The sequence below is a fragment of the Benincasa hispida genome, chromosome 1, assembly GCF_027475165.1.
Source record: "Benincasa hispida cultivar pf3 chromosome 1, pf3_genome.v1.1, whole genome shotgun sequence".
Taxonomy (NCBI): Eukaryota; Viridiplantae; Streptophyta; class Magnoliopsida; order Cucurbitales; family Cucurbitaceae; genus Benincasa; species Benincasa hispida.
Genome location: NC_143478.1, coordinates 4803864 through 4821500, shown reverse-complemented (window position 1 = coordinate 4821500; position 17637 = coordinate 4803864).

The window sequence follows — 17637 nt, the reverse complement described above, 5'->3', positions numbered from 1 at the left end:
CTCCACTTTTCAATCCTATTTCCTCCCCAACAAATTCCATTTAGTAGTCAAACAATATACATCTCCACTTCCAGTCTTCCACTTCTTCAAACAAATCATTCTTTCTTCAAGAACAACATCTAAAATCACCACCCTCATCTTTTCTTGTTTTGGTTTTCCACTTCGCTCAACAATTTTCTCTCATCCTCTGTTGCAAAATCAAACAACAATTTCTTTATCGGCAGAGAAAAGTACCCATGGTTCTTATTTAGATCAATATCTTGAAGTTATTTTTGAATCACAAGTCTAATTTCATACCCACCTATCTCCACAATCAGATCTCTCATCGCCACCGACATCTCGAGAATCGTCAAATATTTACTCTATTTTGCCTTCTTCTTCCATTGTTTCCTATGTTTCTTTGTCCTAGTCATCGGTGTCGGCATCAAAACTGGTTTCTTTCTTTTGTGGGCTTTGTTTAATTTTTTCTGGTTAAATATGAGTAACAAATTGTGAAAACTCTATTATAATATCCGCAACCTCCAACATAGATATGGAAATGACAGTTTCAGTCATGGGCTGTTCTTTCTTTTCAGCAGTGGAAGGTCTTCTTCTCGAGGTATGTAGATTTGGTTTAATCGGGAAGATCTAGACGCATTACTGTGAGAGATATTATATTATCTATTTTTAGATTGCAAGAGATATCTAAAGATTTTCCAATATGGTTCATTGGTTCAAATCTTATGTCTGCAACGTAAATAATTTCAAATCAAGTTGAAAAGTAGAAGCTGATTGTATATTTTCATATGTGTTCTGTACATTTTTAGAACAATTTCTTATATACAACCATGAAAGAAAATTGGTGCACCAAAGGATAAAACCACTTAAGGTAAAAAAATAAAATACATAAGGAAAGAGAATTAATTATTTTTGGTGTCCTTCCTTATAAGTGATGGCATATAATGGAAATTAATTTTTGGAGTAAAATTAATTTAGCATTTCTTCATGCAAGCATGGTGTTTTATTTTTGGAAGAAACTTATAGGATTCAAATGTTGACCCTTGTGTCGTGGATATACCATTGTCTTGAAAGCAAAACCGGCATGAACTCAGTGCTAAATCACCAGAAGTCAGTTGCTTTCTAAAGATAACACAACACCCTTCTCGAATGTGTACTCATCGTAGAAGGATTAAAATTGAATGAAAACTTTGTTCAAAATTAAATCATTTTTAATAAAGAGAAATATCATGCCAAACTCAAATCTCACCCTTGAAGACTAAAACAACCATGGTTCTTTTTATAAGAATCTAAGAAAAACATTTTTCTAAATTAAATGTAAAAAATCGTTTCAGATCTTAATTAAATACAAAAACATTTCATATCTAAATTAAATAGGGAAAAAAATTCGTATCTAAATTTAATACAGAAAACCGTTTTCAAATTTAAATTAAATATGAAAATACATCTAGAAATCTTTGGCTAATTTTATGACAAGTCATTCCAGCAAGTGACTAATTAACTAGTCATTCCCATCAATCCCCCACGAATGATTGAGAATAAAAAACAATAAATAATTTATATGAGCAAATATAAGAGAATAAACTTAAACCTCAACATCTTTCGATTTGAACTAATGCATAGTGAAGTAGAGCAACAAGTTCATTAGAGAGAGTGAGTTACCTCTTGAATTTTCAATAACTATGGTCGAGACCCACACATCATGTTTTACTCCTTTAATTCCCATCGATTCCGTGATAAGAGCGTGTTATTTAAGGCCATGCTCATAGAACCTCAAATCAACGTGAAAGCTCAGAAAAATACCCTTAAACTTTTCCATAGTAGGCGGTCATACCTTCACAATCACATTAATTGCTTCATCAAGTCTATCGCAATAGACCGCTCAAAACTGAGCTATGACATATATAATCCATACCAGGAGACCAACTCCATCAAGCCTGTCAAAGACAAACCATTCAAAAATTGAGCTATGAAAATTTTATCATTATCCATCAAGTCCATGCTAGGACCACCTAAAGGAAGGGCTATGAAATTTTTAAATATTTTAGTTTTGTCCATCAAGTCCGTACTAGGACCACCCAAATGAAAAGCTATGGATCACCAAGTCTATCGCAATAGACGACCTAGACGATCTAGATAAAGGGCCATGGACCATCAAGTCTATCACAATAGACAACTTAGATAAAGGGCTATGGACCACTATAATGGTTAGAGTCTCATACTTGTTAAAAATTCTAGAATTACTCTCCTTGTTATGTCTTTAGTGAGAGGATCTTCAAAATTCCTCTCAAACTTTACAATGAAATAATCCTACTTTCATAATTTGTTCACAGCTCCATGCCTAAAAGAATGGTACACAATGCAAATAGATAGGTACAATGCCCTCCCATAATGGTACATCTTTCAGTTGGCTTCTAAGCCACTCATACTGATGTCCCCCACAATGGTGCATCTCCTAGTTGGCTTTTAAGCCACTCATACTAATGTCCGGTACATCTCCACATAGGTTTTTAAGCCACTCATATTAATGTCCCCCACAATGGTGCATCTCCCAGTTGGCTTTTAAGCCACTCAAATTAATGTCCTACTAATTCCAGAGCAATAAATTCACGCTTCCATGGAGTAGCTTCTCTACCTAATAAGAACACATATCCTCTAGTAAAGCTTACTTCATCATTCTATGTTACTCAATTTGCATACACTACCATTCTAACAAAATATGCAATCACAACATGAAGAGCAATTAAATGATCTTTATCAGGATTATGCGTATATCTATTCATCTTCTCAGAACATATACAATAATAGGTTTAGTATGGTTCGTAAAAAAACATAACACTTCTTATAATTTTTGCATATTCAGATCAAAACACACATTTTCCTTATTTTTCTTAGGACCCATACTAGTATCATAAGGTATTCTTACAGGAGCATTTTTCAATGTGTGATTAATATAAAGAAAAACCATTTTTTGTTTGCTTTATCTTAACACTAAGTATCACATCACCTTCACCTAAATCTTACATTTCAAATTGTGAGGATATAAAGAACTTAGTATCATTACTTACGTCTATGTTTGTACCAAAGATCGGTATATCACACCATTAGCTCAAATAAATTTGCATAAATACATGTATCAAAGGATATTTACAAATATTCACATAATTAGCTCAAATAACTTGAGTAAATGACTTCCTTATATCCATGTCATGTATTATATAAATACTATCAGAGCTTTATAATAGATATTTCAAATATTTTAGTCATATAAGAATATGCATCAAAATATTTGAAGATCTATTTAAACTTAAGTGGTTTATTTCCTTTAAAAAATTCTACTATATCCATGTTTAATTCATAATGTTTCTTCATAAGTTGCTAAATCACATAACAACAATAAATCATCAATCTTACTTTTATCTTTTCAAGATCCTAGACATGCGGACTTTTAATAAATTGAAATTATATATTATCCATGGTCATCTCCTTATTTACTAAATGTGATTATGATCTCCTTTTCTAACCAATGTGATACTTTGGTCGCATTTCCAACATTTCTCCCCTCGAACAAAGGATCACCAAGTCTCCCCTCAAATAGTAATTCATTTGTCAAACTCTTGTCTAGGCTAGCTCCTCTTCACTAGGACACACAGCCAATCTGACAGAGTTCAACTATAGATCATATCATGACATACTTTTGAGAATGCACAATCAACTTCTACTTTTCAACTTGATTTGAAATTATTTACGTTGCAGACATAAGATTTGAATCAATGAACCATATTGGCAAATCTTTAGATATTGAATATAATATCTCTCACGATTTCTTCCAGAAATAGATGAACAAATCTAGAACTTATTTTACTTTGAGATATTTAACCTTTTTCAATCTTATTAAATATTACTTCTCTCCTAATTTTAGATCAACCCTTACTTTAGGCAACAACACAAAATCAAATTCTAAGTCTAGACCTTGATGTCTTCCATCAAACAACACTTGATGTTGATGTTTTAAATTAGAGTAAAGTGGATTTAAAGTGTACATACCAGACGACTGCCAATTGCTTCTTCTAAGGTCTTGGTCAATGAAACCATTTTAGACGTGATGTTAGGCCTAATTCATTTTGCATCAGAATATATCCGCGAGAATGATATTAAAATCACCCAACGATAGCTTCTTGATCGATGGACAACATTTCCAAGCAACATAGCGACTGGTTCTTCTATAATTGCAGAACGTTGGCTTCATCTCGTAAACTGATTTCATTATAAATTGAAAGTGGAGATTCGTCGAGTTGGCTTCAGCCAAAAATAAATAAATAAGATTTGACCTGATCTGTCGTTTTTCTACTGCCTCTATAGACCAGACCTGCCGCTGGTCTTCCACCGCTGGCACCAGATCTATCGACGTGGGTAGCTTCACTCGTGGATCTCTCTTCCTGATCGATCTTCCACGGTACAAAATCTACCGCTCACCATAGTTTATTATCGACATTTGGTAGAAATTGAATTTTGCTTTTAAATTGTAGGATTCAAACATCCACCATTGTGCCATGGATATACCACTTCCTTGAAAGCAAAATCAGTGCATGCTAAATAGCTGGTGAAAACTTGGCTAAGAATTAAATAATTTCTAATAGAGAGGAATATCATGTCAAACTCAAATCTCACCTTGAGGGCTAAAACAACCATGGTTCTTTTTATAAGAATCCAACTAAAGCTTTTTCTAAATTAAATGTAGAAAATATTTCAGTCTTAATTAAATATAAAAACGTTTCAGATCTTAGTTAAATACAAAAATGTTTTAGATATTAATTAAATACAAAAATGTTTCATATCTAAATTGAATAGGAAAACGTTTCATATCTAAATTAAATATAGCAATCCATTTTCAAATTTAAATTTAATATGAAAATATATTTAGAAATCAAAAGTTAATTTTATGACAAGTCATTGGAATGAATTGAATTGAGTTGGGAGATCGGTGATAGGCATTTATTTATAGGAGTGAAATAGAATAGTCGAGCTAGGACTTCAGTCTTCAGATTATATCATTCCTAATCTTGATTTTCAATTCCTTTTACAGAAAGATGCAGCGGAAGAAAATAAGATAATTAAGCATTCTAATTTCTTAATTTTGACATCAAAATAAGCATGTTCATTAAGCATTCTAATTTCTTAATTTTGACATCAAAATAAGTATTCTAATTTCTTAATTTTGACATCAAAATAGGCATGTTCATAGGGTATTGAGAGGGTTTCAACACATACCTTTGAAGATCCTCTACAAACATGAATTTGAGCTGCAATCTTCTTCCATTAAAGTCGTGACCACCAAGAGATCTTCTCTACTATTCTTAGCCTTGAATTTAAGTGGTGAAACTCACAATTGGGTTGAATTTGTGAAGGTTTTGGTGTGGGTTTGAAGAGAGGGAAAACCGTTTCTGTAAAAACTAATTTTCAGCCTTGAAATTCTTTCGATCTCAAAATTGAAGGGTTTTATCATTATTTTTCATGCAGGCACTCAAGAGAACAGCTGATGCCACTTCAAATGCATGGAAGTAATGGGCAATGTGTGTGAATTTAGGAGAAACACGTTCTTATTTCACCAAAATGTTGAAAAGTCCACTACAAATTTTCAAAATTTCAATTTCCATTTTCAATCTTTAATTTTAATTAATTAAAAATTAATTAATTAAAATCAAAACCAATATTTCAATTTCTGAAATTGAAATAAAAATGAAAATTAATTTTGATTTAATTAATTAAAAAATTTTAATTAATTAAATAGTAATTTAATAATAAAAATTAAATTAATCACATACCTAATTTTAAACATGAATCATATTCATGTAATTAATATTTAAATAAATATTTATATCAAATATAATTATATAATAATTCAATATAAACTCTCCAATGTCATTTAATTTCAATAAATTAAACATTAATTAATTATATCAAATATAATTATACAAACCATAATTTGAATTTGAACTATTCAAATTCAAACCACCTCGACATTTTCACTCTTCTCATTGTAGATATATTTGTGTCCACTTGATTTAACCATAATCAGTAAGTCAACCCTTCACAGGTTATTCTAGTAACGGTTGGGTCAAATGTTGTTTTACCCTTGAAATTACGTCTTGCTTCCACTGATCCTCTAATGAACAATTGGTTTGTGATCTAATTACTAAATCAGATCCCTCTTGAGCCAATGAGATGGTGGGGTCCCTTGTTCAAGACCTAGATTCAACATTTAAGAGAACAACCTTCCTTATCCTTAAATCGGATAGGCGTGAATTCCATTTTGCACCCTTTGTCTCCAGCTATCTACTCGGCCTTATCCCCAAATGGGAGGCTTATTAAGCATTGTTGTTGGACTACTCTCACCTATGCAGATCAAAGGATAATCCCGAATAAACAGGAGTTCATAGTTAGCTCAAGATTAAAGTTAAGTTACCTAGGTCACGCTATGAAATAGTCAGTCTTAAACAGTAAACAACGTTATAAAGTAAGAGCGATTTATTTCTTGGTCCGATCTTATGCAAACTCATTGTAAAGGACATAACCACATGAACGAATCAGGATCACCTCGTTTGTAGCTCTTTACAATTATTTGTAACAATTACAGTGTGGGCCGTATCTAATAGTATTACCAGAATAAGGCACCCAACCTTATTTGTATACTATAGATCATTTTTACCATTTACTCAAACTTGATCCACTTTTATGTCTCCACATAAAGTTCAAGTACTCATATAATAGTCATGGATCTTTTAGTTTATTGGATTTATTTCTAAAACGAAATAAGCAATTCATAAATTCAATAACAATTTTATTGAATCAAACTTCAATAATAACTTTATTGAATTTTAGAATAAGTTTATTACTTACAAACCATGAGTTTTAGGACATAAAACCCAACACAAAAGCATTGGAATCCCTATTCCAATATTTACAACCCTGAATGGAGATTGCACCCAAATTTTGCATGGTCAAAGCCTAACAACATCACAAGTACATGTAGTAACAAACAAGAGCAACCCACCTAGATTCCCACAAGTGTCGCGACAGTAGCCTCAAGCCTAACCTTCTGTGAAGCCTACTAAAAAAAGTCCCATCATGGTAGAAATAATGAAAGAGTATATAACAAGAAATGGTATGGCTCTAAGAAACTTAGAAGTGCAAGTGGGCTCGTTGGCAAAGGAGATTCAGAACATACTGCCCAGAGCCTTACCCAATAACATAGAAGCACCAAAGCTAAATGGAAAGGAGCAGTGTACGGTTATTACACTAAGAAGAGAAGTGGAATATGAAGGACCGGAAATATATGAAAAACAAGTACAGTGTAGAAAGAAAGAAACAAAAAATGTCAAGTCTAAAGAAGATACGATTCTAAAAGATGTGGAAACAAAGACAGTATATGGAAAAGGCAAAAAGAATGAAGAAGATGAAATGTCAAGGGTGTCAACAGACAAGAAAGAGGTAGCAGCATATAAACCATTTGTACCTTTACCCTAAAGCTTCAAAAGACCAACAAAGACATGCAGTTCAAGAAGTTCTTGGATATACTCAAGAAATTATATATCAACATCCTTTAGTTGAGGATCTGGAAGAGATGTCAAACTATATCAAGTTTCTAAAAGATATTTTTTTTAAGAAATGAAAGTTGTCGGAATTCAAAAGTGTTGCGTAAACTGAATGTTATAGTATGATGATTAGTAGAAAGATTCCTCCTAAGCTGAAAGACCCTTAGAACTTCACTATTCCTTGCTCAATTGGAGGACAGAGCCTAGGTAGAGTGTTGTGTGACATGGGGGCAAACATAATTTTGATACCTTACTCCATTTTCACTCTATTTGGCATTGAGAAGTGAAGCCAACCACAGTGATGTCACAGTTAGCTGACAGATCCATCATTAAGCCAGTGGGAAAGATTGAGAATGTTTTAGTAAAAGTAGACAAGTTCGTGTTTCCTATGGACTTTATAAATTTAGACTGTGAATCAGATAAGGAAATGCTGATAATTCTTTGGTAATTGGGAGGGTTATTGATGTGTAAAAGGGAGAATTGACTATGCGAGTCAATGACCAAAAGATTTCGTTTAATGTGTCAAGTGCACTAAAATTTCTAGGAGATTTGGATGAGTGTTCTTTCATTGATTCCATTGATGCTTTGTTTTCAAATGTGCAGGCCGTTAGACATCGAGAGGAGTTGGAAGAAGTATAAGAGGAGATTGAAGAAACAACATAGCAGGTTGCTCTAGTAGTAGGAATAACATGTCTAGTAGTAGACCGTGAAATATCAAAAACACTCAAACCGTTGGTAATTGAACCACCAAGGATTGACTTGAAGCCACTGCCGGCACATTTAAAATATGCATATCTAGGTCAAGATAACACATTGCTAGTAATCATTGTTGTTGAGCTAACAGAACAAGATGAAAAATTGTTGCTGAAAATTCTAAGTAAGCATAAGCAAGCGATTGGCTGGACAATAGTTGACATCAGAGAAATCCTTCCTTCATTTTGTATGCATCCAATTAACCTAGAAGAAGAAGCAAGGAATTCAATTGAGAGTCAAAGGCGGTTAAATCCAAACATGAAAGAAGTTGTCCGCAAAGAAATCATCAAGTGGCTAAACATCGGAGTGATTTATCCCATTTCCGACAATGATGGGTTAGTCTAGTACAGTGCATATCGAAAAAAGGCTGAATGACCATAGTGGTAAATGAAAAAAACAAGCTCATCCCGATACAAATGGTAACAGGATGGTGAGTCTGCATGGACTACCACAAGCTTAACAAGGCCACGAAGAAGGATCACTTTTTGTTGCTTTTGATAGATCAAATGTTAGATTGGTTAGCTGGTAAAGAGTACTATTGTTTCCTTGACGGGTATTCGGGGAACAACCAGATCATGATAGTGCTCGAGGATTAGAGGAAAACCACGTTCACGTGCTCCTATGGCACTTAGGGTGAATATCAGTTGATCGATGTCGGTTTTGGGAGAAAATCGGCATCGAAAATCGACCAAAAAAGTGTGTAAAATTCGTTGGATTGTTGATCGAGCCGGTTGGTTTGGTCTTTTTTTTTTCCTCCTTTTTTTAAAGCAAAGTCAAGATGAATGAAAAGGAAAGATGAATATGGATTGATGAAGTGTTATTGTTAGGTGATAGTGGCTCTTTTGTGGTGTCGTTTAATTCCAAAAAAGTGCCACAAATCAAAAGAAATTTTATAATGACACCAAACTACTTTATCACTACAAAGATGTAAGAATAGTGATAAGTTCGGGTCGATTCGCAGGGAAGCGCGACTTGTTTCGTTAAGCCAATTTCCTATTAGAGTGGTAAATAGGGGGGTTTGGTGTGAAAGAGATAAACGTGTAAGAAATTGAAATAAAAGCGGATAAATGTAAACTAAGGATAGGAATTATCTAGTTTCGAGAGCAAAAGAGATCCTATGTAATTTCAATCATCAAAATCCATTAATTGGACATACAATCGATTTATGCCTACACAACACTCACTTGACACGACCAAGCTAGCCTCTACAAAGGCGGACAACTAGCTAGGACCGAACCAAGAAAGTGTCCTAATTAAACTACATTCATTAAATCCTAATTGGGTTCAATAGCGATCAATTAAGACTAAGCACATATGCATTAAGCTTTAGGATTCCATTGTGTTGATTAATTAATGGGGAAGCCCTAACTCAATCAACCGATTTATCCCTTGAACCTAGATCAAACATGCATCCTAAGACCCAAGATTAGACTACAAATCCTAGCATACACATTCAACCATTTGCTACCGGAGTGATCTTAAGCGTAAACGTGTGGGCTTTGGTGTCCTAATTCTCCCGGAGTCTCGTTGTTTTGTAAAGATACACATTGTTTGATGAATAAAATAATTGTTATTTAATTCTCACATTTACTCATATCCAATAAACAAAACTCTTTGGTTATCTTATGTGAACTTAAGCATGTATATGTGATATACAAGTGGATCATGCCTTAAGTGATAACCTAAAATGGTCTGTAGTATAAGGATTAAGGTGGGATACCTGATCCTTGTGATACTACGGATACAACCCACTTTGTAGAGGTTTGCAATTGTTGTAAACTACTACAGATGGTAGATCCTGGGCATTCATGCGGAGACGTGCGAGCGGGGGTGTCCTATAAAAATAGTTTGTATAAGACCCGGACCACGAGATGATTAAACTCTGTATATAACGTCGTTGATACTAGAGACTTACATCTCACCTAAACGACCATAGGTCACATGACCTTAATCCTAAGTTTTTTGAGAACTCCTGCCTTTAAGGGCGGTCCTTTGATTAGTATGGGTAAGAGTGGCCAGATTGCCAACTCAACATGCCTACCTTTTAGGGACTTGTCTGATCTAGGAGCTAGGAACTCAATCCACAAGATGGAATTCACTCCTTTCCCAAAATAGGGATAAGTAGAGAGATTTTTCCCTTAAGAGCTGATTCCGGGGCTTGAACATAGAGGCCACAACTTCTCTTTGGAAGAGAGGACTCAGTCATAGTAGAACTATGACTTATGTTCATTAGAGGAATCAGTGGTACTTAAGAAGTTAGATGTAACTACAGGGGCATAACGGTTATTGGCCCAGGTGTACTTACGAGCGATATGTGAAGGGTTGTCGCACTTCTGATTGGTTAAAATGGACACATAATATATCTGTGGTAAGGAGAGTTCAGTTGTCGATCTTTAGTGCCTGACAGTTGTGGATCTCGTGACTAAAGAGTTTAGTCAGTTATTCATGTACTATTGGAGCTTCGAGCTACAGGTCCATAAGGTCCCCTTGATAGCTCAATGGATTCTGTTGAGGATTAGTTCTTGGTGTTGATTTGAAATGTTCAAATTGGCAAGAGGTATTTTTTATTATATGAGATATGATTGGTATGATGTATGAGATACATCTAGTGGAGAATTAATGTAAATGAGATTTACATTAAGTGTCATGGAATAGAAAAAGAATTATGGTTTATAAATATAGTATGATAAGTTGGTTATCATTTATATTTATAATAATACTAATTATTAGATAATTAAATCTTTTTCTCTAATAACCAATTGAGTGGGAGGTTATTGGTGGTTCATGGTAACCGTGAGATAAAAGAAAATTTGTTTTCCTAATTTTAGTAAGTTTTTGTCAAAAATTGTTTTGGATATTTCTCTCTCGGTAGAAGAATCTCATGGAGCTTGTCAAGTAAATACAGATTTACTAAACGAAAACTTGCCAAAAGGTAAACGATCATGCAGTGTTTGTAGACGATAAACACGAAACTAAACGATGAGCTAAACGATCGCTTAGCTTTTGCTAGACGATCGCTTAGCTTTTGCTAAATGATTGGGCATCAACCTATACGGTAGGTTTCAGCCATTTCCCACTTGCCCAATCGTGTACACGATTGTTATTTCCTCCATTCTTTTGCCTAATACAAAGTCCACACAGAGCCCACCCTCTGGATTCTCACACTAAAAATACTAAGGTAACCTTCTTGGTGGTGTCATACTCAACTTGTTGCCGTCGAGGTTTTATGGAGGTCGTTCGTGTTGCTGGGGTGTTCATGACCAAGGCGATCACTGAGTTCGAGTGCGAGGTGTTCGTGCTGTGTAGTAGTCGTGTTGTTCGAGCGTTCGAGGTTGTTGTGTTCGAGCATTCATGATCAAGAAGAAGTGTGAAGACGAGTCGACAAATGTTCGTAGCTTTTCTCTTCTTGATCATTTGTACTTTTCATGCTGTAATTTCTGTAATGAATGCATAACCGTTTGTTTTGTTTACGACTGTAATTTGTAATGTTCATACATGATTGTAATTTGGAATTATCTATTCTACTGCTCATGGAAATCCTCGTGTTCGATTTCCTTCAAAACAAACACTAGAGAAAAGTATGAGCCTAAAATAAACTAGCTAAGACATCAATTTATGATAAGGCCATCAATCCAACACACAAATATATATCAAAATCAAGCAAGATTCAAGAAAACATAAATTTAGTATGCATTAATTCCAAAGAACAGAAATCTGAAGAAAAACACATAGGGTTCCTGCTCCAAAAATTAGATAGAAGTTAACTCAACATCCCTTAGACAAGAGGAAGAGGAAAAGTTCAATCTATCATTTACAACCACAAAAAAAATATGTAAATCGTAAACTAAGATGCTAAAATTTGAAGGGAGAAGAAGCAAATTGAAGCACCACCTCAGCCTCCATGAAATTAGCCTCTTCCTTAACCAAATTCGAAAAGAACAATTTTATAAAATAGGCACTGCGTTGCAACGCTCTTATCGAGTTAGACCTCAAGCGTTAAGTGTACATGCACGCACCCCCGAACATTGGCATTGCATTAATCATCACAGCGTTGCAATGCCAAGGGTAGCATTGCGATGCTACCCTACATATTCAGCTTCTGTCGCTCAACATTGCACGAGCGTTGAGGTTATGCATGTAACGAGCGTCGTGACGCTCTAATCGGGGCAATTTGGTCATTTTTACTCCTTTGAAGCCCGGATGCTCAAATCACCTACAAATTGCCTCAAATTAACCCTATTTCTCATCAAATGACTAATTTTACCTCTTGATTGCTCGGTACCTAGAAAATAAGATGATTAACACATAAATCCATTAATGTGCCTAAATTAAGAAAGAAAATATAGCTCTTTTTGAGAGCTATCATTAGGTTAACATAATTTGCAACTTTTTCAAATTTAAATCAATAATTTTTTTAATGAAAATTTTAAATCAATTATGTAATGAGTTTGGAAATTAGGCAACATAAAAAAATAAAAAATCAGTACTGAAAAAGTAGGCTTGGGCTTGGGTTTGTGGTAATAAGCTTACTTTTATTTTTATTTTTCAATTTTTATTTAAAAAGTTTGTCGGTCGATCGATTTTCCAATTTTTTTTTATAAGAAAACCGACAACCGACTGACCAACCTTAATTCGATAGATTTAGATTGGTTGGATCGATTTTCAATGCATTTATGTACACTCCTAGTGGCACGTTTTCCTTTCGACACATGCCATTTGGGTTATGCAATGCGCCAGCAAACATTCAACGATGCATGATTGTGAAACCCAGATTTCTATTTTCCTTACTTAAGCAAGTGATAAAAGGAATTAACTAAGTGAAAGTTAAATCCTAAGTTAAGGGGAAGGAAATTTCCAAGTGTTAAATAGATTTTCCTTGAATAAATTAAGTTGAGCTTTAATTGGTAAAATTGTGATGAAATTTGTATAACAAGTAGGTTGATGAGAAAGTTAGTGTGGAATGGTGAAGAAAGAATGGGGATTTGAAAAGAAAAATATGGACATTGAGTTTGGAAAATTTGGGAAAAATTGGCTAAGTATGGGAAATTTATGTGAAATTCATGTTGGGCATAAAGCACTGGAAGGCAAGTGTCTAGTGGCACAATCATGTAGGAATTGCACGAAGACAAACAATGTTCGCAGTAGCTAAGAGTGAGATCATTGAGAGTGAGATCAGCAAGATCACTGAGAGCAAGATCAGCGAGATCATTGAGAGCAAGATTTTGAGCTAGAAAGTTGGAGAGAGCGAGAGTTGAGAGAAAACTGGGAGAGAGCGAGATTGGAGAGAAAGTTGGAGAGAAACTGGGAGAGAGCGAGATTGAAGAGAGCAAGACCAGCGAGAGAATGGGAGAGAGCGAGATTGGAGAGAGCAGTTTGAGCGAGAAAGTAGGAGAGAGTGAGATTGAAGAGAGCAGTTTGAGCGAGAAAGTGGGAGAGAGCAAGATTTTGAGCGAGAAAGTTGGAGAGAGCGAGAGTAAAGAGAGCGAGATTTTGAGCGAGAAAGTGGGAGAGAGCAAGAGTGGAGAGAGCGAGAGCAGGCCGTGCGTCAGCCACGCCTTGTCTGGTGCTGCATTCGAACGTCACGCCCATGCCTCGCCTATGTATTGAACGGTCGAGCAAGCTTCTGGGCGATGTATTTGGATGCGTTGGGGTGAATTATGCATTTAAAAACCCTAATTTGAATACAAACAAAGCTTGAAGACGTAAGGGCAAATGTCAATTAAAATCTAGGTGTCCGATTAAGAGAAATTCTTAAACCCTAAGAAATTGTGTTGGATGCGTTTGAGAAGAACACATTGAACCAAGGTGAAGTTAACTTACGTTAATAAAGGGAGGATTAAACATTTGGCCATGCAGCTAAGTAGGTACTGTCGATCCCACGAACAATTTGAACGCCTATAAATAGGGAGTTGGGATTTCATTTTCAAATCACACAAAAATCATAAATTTCGTAGAGAAAGTAGAGGGCAGTGAGGGTTCAAAGGAATGTGTCAATTTTGGACGAGAAGATCTTCCAATCTACTCGTGCATTTTGAGTGATTTCAAAGCCATCTGAAAGTTATGGAAGTCTAGCTTTCAGAGTAGGGCTGCTGGAGGAAAAGGCTCAAAGGAACTGGGCTGGAGGTTGAGAAGAATGCAGAAGGGTCAGACTGTCGGATCAGTCTGAGCCAGTCTTGAAGATTTTGAGATTTCGGCCAAATAACGAAGAATTCTAAGCTGAAAGTTTAGGTAAGATTCCTAAGACATTTTAGAATAAGTTTGTAGAAGGAAGTATTTCTAAATAAGGTTCGAAACTATGAGTAATCTAAGTTGTAATTTGAATCTGGATTCTAGGGGTGAAAAAGGGACCCGAGGAGCTACTAGAGTGAAAAGTTCCTAAGAATTCGAGGTGAGTGGCTAAAATGTTTTCGAACTAAAATTTTTTTTAAACTATTTTGATTACAAACATTTTACAGAAAGCATGTTTGCGAAAATAATTCTCATGCCTACTAGTTTTATAAAGTGGTTTCCAAGCAAGATCTTAATTGTGTTGTGAACGCATGCCTATTGTTGAAAAACTATTTACATATGTTGATTTTATCCAGCATGCGTTACCATCTTTAAAGCCATGTTGTATATGTGTTATACTGTACATGCTTTAAAGAGAAAAGTTGTTTATAAATAATTTTGGTAAAATGCGATGCCGAAGTACAAGGAGAAGGCATCCACCCAACTAGATACTGAAGTACAAGGAGAAGGTATCTATTGGTACTGAAGTACGTTTGAGAAGGTACCAAGCCAACGGGATACTGAAGTATGTTGGAGAAGGTATCCTAGTAGCTCGATACTGAAGTACAAGGAGAAGGTATCTAAGCAGTAGTACCTAATGTGGCCACAGGTGAATAAAGTCAGAGATTGAGCAAAAGGGTTCTCTTTGGACTAGCAGTTGGTGTTGGGATTATTTTACCAGTTATAAAGTACTTTGATTTGAGAAATGCTTTTATTGTTTTATGTTTAAAACAACTTTACATGTTTTATGCTTGGAAAACGTTTATGCTGCAGTACAGTACTGTAAAAGTTTATGTTTCAGTTAAAAACTCATTACTGAAATCATGCATGAGAATTTACTATGTTTTCTCGGTCACTCACTGGGCGTAAGCTCACCCCGTTTTCAAATGTTTTTGTTCCCCTCCCCCCACAGGTAGCGGTCAAATCCTCTGAAGATAGCTCAGTATCTGCTCTGCCACTAAAGGACCAAAAGACTTGTAACCGTTTGCTAGGTGGTTACTGTTAATATTGTACACATGTTACTATTGTTCATATAGGGACTAGGGTTTGTGGGTTTTGGGACTTGTAAATCTAATGTTGTAAATACTCTAAACATATTAAGTTTCTAAGTTAATAAATTGTGGGCCTACAGCCGTCCCGTTGCATATAATTTGTATTTGGTATCAGAGTTATTCCGCAAGAGTTTTTAGGCAGTAAGTGTCAGCCTAAGGGTTGATAACTGCTGCAGTCACGCCCTTCTCTAGGCTAAGAGGGTGATCTGGGGCGGGGTGTGACAGTTTGGTATCAGAGCATAAGTTTTTGAGACAATTGAGGAATTAGTTGATACCAACTTGGTATTATAGTATGGGTTATACGTAAGTTGGGAAAGATTTAAGCTAGTTTAGTACTAAAACATAAGACCTTGGGTGAAAGAGAGAGTTCATGCATTAGATTAAGTCCCATAGATAAGTCCATAACATGTGTACCTAATAAGTAGGCAAAGATGCTAAGGAAAAGAGGTAAACCGAGTAAGTAGACTGAGAAGAGGAATATTGACCCCACCAGTGGAGGTCCTGAGGTCTTGTTAGACCCAGATCCGAAGGGGAAAAGAGTTAAAGACTCAGTAGAACAGGAGGCAACTTCTGAAAACGAGTCTAATACACCAAAATTAGATGTAGAACCCCAGATGGAGGATCGAGTATTCGATAGAATCACTCAAAGATTAGTGACGAGGTAGGATCGATTCAAAACAATCTAGAAAAGAAGTTCAGCGTTGAGAGGCTGAAAGCTTTAGGAGCCACGATGTTCGATGGAACCACAGATCCATTAGATGCTGAGATCTGGTTGGATTTAATAGAGAAGTGTTTTAAAGTTATGAGATGCCCTGAGGACCGTAAGGTCGAGTTAGCGGGATTCTTGCTGCAAAAATGGGCTGAGAAATGGTGGAAAGTGATAGAGGCTAGAAGGAGTAGTTCAGAAACTATGACTTGGTCTAAGTTTAGACAAGTATTTGAGGATAAATACTACCTTAGTTCTTTTAGAGATGCGAAGAGGGAGGAATTCCTTAGGCTAACTCAGGGAGTGATGACGGTTGCTGAGTATGAGCAAAAATTTACTGAGTTATCTCAGTATGCCCTTTCGATCATCACATAAGAGAATGAGATGTGTAGGAGATTTGAGAGTGGCCTAAGAAGAAAAATACGTACACCTATTACCTCTACATCTAATTGAGTGAATTTCACTCAGTTAGTTAAGATCGCTATCCGAGTAGAGCGGAGTGTAGCGAAGGAGGATGAACTTCAACCAGGAGAAGGACATTTTAGAGTGCCTAGAGAAACAAAAAGTAAAAAATTTAGATCCTCGTTCTCTGGACAGTCGGGGATAAGGAGTTTTGGGGGCATGAACCAACAAAGTTTGAGTCGAAAGAAGTCCAGACCTATAGCTAAACAAAGTGGTAGATCAGTATCAGGTCGTGGGTCGGTGGCTAGTACGGGGAGGAAACCATTTTATGTAAACTGTGGTAGGCCTCATACAGGAGTATGTCATGGTAATAGGAATGTGTGTTTCCAGTACGGACAAGCTGGGCATTTCAAAAGAGATTGTCCTCAGCTAGGTCATGGAGCACAGAATGAGCAAAGAGGAGTTACCCAGACTGTAAACCAACCTAGAACGACCGGAACTAGAGGTGAAGGATCCAGTGTAGCTAAGCAGAAAGGGGTAGCTGGACGACCCCAACAGCAACCGCAGCAGCAGCAGGGTAGAATGTACACTATGACACACCAGGAAGCGGAAGAGGCTCCAGATGTCGTAACTGGTATGATAACTTTATGTAATCAATCCGCTTATGCATTATTTGATCCTGGTGCTACACACTCATTCATATCTAGTATGTGTGCATTACATATAGATAAAATACCTGAACGTATGGATAAGGAATTATTTATCTCTATGCCTGTAGGAAATACTCTAGTGGTACATGAGTATTATAAGAATTGTGAAGTAATTCTTGGAGACCAAAGTTTTTAGGTCGACTTGATTACATTAG